Below are 3,792 nucleotides of genomic sequence, written 5' to 3'. Positions count from 1 at the left end.
GGTCCCTGCCCTTGCTCAGTGGGTTAACGATCCGGCGTTGCCGTGAGCTGTGGTGTAGGTCGCAGATGAGGCTCAGATCCCGTGTTGCTGTGGCTCTGGCGTAGGCCAGTAGCTACAGCTCTGATTTGACCCCTAGGCCTGGGAACCTCCATATGCCACGGGAGCGGCCCAAGAAATAGCAAAAAGACAAAAACAAACAAAGAAACAAACAAACAAACAACAGAAAAAGCAAACCAAGGCTAGAGGCCCCCTCCAGCGACCATTTATTTATTTATTTGTTTATTTTTTAAGGGCCATACCCATGGCATATGGAAGTTTCCAGGCTAGGGGTTAGCCAGATCCTTGATCCACTGATCAAGGCCAGGGATCAAACTGGCATCCTCATAGATACTACATGGGTTCGTAACTGCTAAGCCATAATGGGAACGCCTCACCACTACATTTTAAATTGTTCAAGGCGTTCCCATCGTGGCTCAGAGGTTAACGAGCCCGACTAGTATCCATGAGGACTCAGGTTTGATCCCTGGACTCGATTAGTGGGTTAAGGATCTGATGTTGCCATGAGCTGTGGTGTAGGTGCCAGATGCGGCTCGGATCCTGTGTTGCTGCGGCTGTGGTGTAGGCCTGCGGCTATAGCTCTGATTGGACCCCTAGCCTGGGAAGCTCCATATGCCATGGTATGGCCCTAAAAAGACAAATAAATAAATCAATAGTTCAAGTAAAACAGATACAACCTCTGGCCATTCCTTTTCTGCTTTCTTCATGGGTCTATTTCCTCTGCTCATCATTTAAACATTGGTTCCCAGAGCTCTGTCCTTAACCCATTCTTGATTTTATTTTTTTTAATTTTTTTTTTTGTCTATTTGCTATTTCTTGGGCCGCTTCCGCGGCATATGGAGGTTCCCAGGCTAGGGGTCAAATCGGAGCTGTAGCCACCAGCCTATGCCAGAGCCACAGCAACGCGGGATCCAAGCCGCCTCTGCAACCTACACCACAGCTCACGGCAACGCCAGATCGTTAACCCACTGAGCAAGACCAGGGACCGAACCCGCAACCTCATGGTTCCTAGTCGGATTCGTTAACCACTGCGCCATGACGGGAACTCCCCCCATTCTTGATTTTAAACATACAAGTTTTCAGAATTGATTTACTCCAGAGGTTTTCACTGTCACCTGCATCCAGCCTGGCACTGTTTTTTGTTTTGTTTTCAGGGCTGCACCCATGGCATATGGAGGTTCCCAGGCTAGGGGGTCTAATTGGAGCTGTAGCTGCAGGCCTACACCACAGCTCACAGCAACACAGGATCCTTATCCCACTGAGCAAGGCCAGGGATTGAACTTGCATCCTCGTGGATTATAGTTGGGTTTGTTAGCTGCTGAGACTTGACGGGAACTCTGAGAAATGCAGAAGCTAGAAGGTCCTGCTGTGGCTCAGCGGTTAATGAACTCGACTAGTATCCATGAGAATACAGTTTTGATCCTGGCCTTGCTCACTGGGTTAAGGGTCCTGCGTTGCCGTGAGCTGTACTGTAGGTTGAAGACTTGGCAAGGATCCTGCATTGCTGTGGTATAGGCCGGCAATTGCAGCTCCAATTCTCAGGTGCAGCCCTAAAAAGACAAAAAAAAAAAAAAGACAAAAAAAAAAAATAAATGAATGAATAAAATCAGTAACTTGTACACTTCTGAAGCGAAGGGGCCTCAGAGCAATTATTTTCACACCTACTATGTCAAGTGTTCTACTGTTACTGACTTTACTCAGTTTTCTAAGTCTTAAAATCAAGATAACGTGTGTTTCTCGGGGTTCCTGAATACATTAAATCTTTGTGAAAAATCCCTGTATTATCTATGATGTGTAAGCAAAGCATTCTCTTATTTGAGGTTGGAGACAAAGTATTAGTACAGGAGAGATACTACAGTAATATCATAAAATGGCACCTTTTTTATAAAAAGGCATCTTTTTTTTTTTTTTGTAATGGCCACATCTGTGGCAAATAGAAGTTCCCAGGCTAGGGACTAAATTGGTGCTGCAGCTGCTGGCCTATGCCACAGCCACAGCAACACCAGATCCAAACCGCATCTGTGATCTAGGCTGCAGCATGCAGCAATGCCAGTTCCTTAACTCACTGAGGCCAGGGATTGATCCCGAATCCTTACAGAACTATGTCAGGTCCTTAAGCTGCTGAGCCACAACGGGAACTCGTAGTAAGTTACTTTTAAAAGAGATTAGAGTGGAGTTCCCTTCGGAGCTCAGTGGTTAATGAATCCGACTAGGAACCATGAGGTTGCGGGTTCGATCCCTGGCCTTGCTCAGTGGGTTAAGGATCCGGCGTTGCCGAGAGCTGTGGTGTAGGTCACAGACGCGGCTCGGATCTGGTGTTGCTGTGGCTCTGGTGCAGACCGGCAGCAACAGCTCCGATTCCACCCCTAGCCTGGGAACCTCCATATGCCACGGGAAAGGTCCAAGAAAAGGCAAAAAGACAAAATAAATAAATAAATAAATAAATGAGACCAGAGCATTAGTTACCTTATACATAGATCATGAATACATATCCTCAATATACTCAAGAAAGGCAAATAAGTTCTTGTAGACTAAAATTTCCAATAATACCGCCAGATTAGGACTTTAAAACTTGTGGCCTCTCAAACCACTTCGATGGTGAAGATGATGGACCCAGTACAGTTGTGCTGTTGACTCAAAGTGACCCTAGTGATAATGTAGGCACTGGTGCCAAGGATGCTCCTGAGAAGGGAAAGAACAACGGCATTTCTAAATTAGCATTTTTAATAGTTTTTTTTTGTTGTTGTCTTTTTGTCCTTTTAGGGCTGCACCCGTGGCATTGGAGGTTCCCAGGCTAGGGGTCTAATCCGAGCTGTAGCCACTAGCCTACACCACAGCAACACCAGATCTGAGCCGCGTCTATAACCTACACCACAGCCCACAGCAATGCCGGATCCTTAACCCCGAGTGAGGCCAGGGATCGAACCTGCAACCTCATGGTGCCTAGTCAGATTCATTTCCACTGCGCCACGACAGGAACTCCGCATTTTTAATAGGTTTTATATTACTTTTTGTAGGTATGTGAAAATTAAGTATTACAAATAACATAAAAAGCATATTGCATATTAGTATACCAAGTTAAATGAAATTTATTTATTTTTGGGGGGGTCTTTTTAGGACTGCACCCATGGCATATGGAGGTTGCCAGGCCAGGGGTCGAATTGAAGCTACAGTTGCCAACCTATGCCACTGCCACAGCAACGCCAGATCTGAGCTGCATCTGAGACCTGCACCACAGCTCACAGCAAAGCTGAGTCCTTAACTCGTTGAGCAAGGCCAGGGATCGAACCTGTGTCCTCATGGATACTAGTCAAATTTGTTTCCACTGAGCCACAATGGGAACTTCTGAAATGTATTCTTTTTTTTTTCTTTTCTTTTTTGGTCTTTTTGCCATTCCTAGGGCTGTTCCCTCGGCATATGGAGGTTCCCTGAATAGGGTTCTCATCAAGCTATAGCCGCCGGCCTACACCACAGCAACCCTGGATCCGAGCCACATCTGCAAACTACACCCCAGCTCATGGCAACACCGGATCCTTAACCCATTGAGCTAGGCCAGGGATCGAACCCGCAACCTCATGGTTCCTAGTCGGATTCATTAACCACTGAGCCATGACGGGAACTCCTGAAATTTATTCTTACTATGCAAGCACTGCTGACAAAATATTCCAGTTGTAAAGAATGAGCTGTTTCTGAAAATGATTTTTATAGGATGGGAAAAAATATGCCAAGCAGAAT

Source organism: Sus scrofa, chromosome 3, assembly GCF_000003025.6.
Source record: "Sus scrofa isolate TJ Tabasco breed Duroc chromosome 3, Sscrofa11.1, whole genome shotgun sequence".
Taxonomy (NCBI): Eukaryota; Metazoa; Chordata; class Mammalia; order Artiodactyla; family Suidae; genus Sus; species Sus scrofa.
This window is presented reverse-complemented; position numbering follows the sequence as displayed.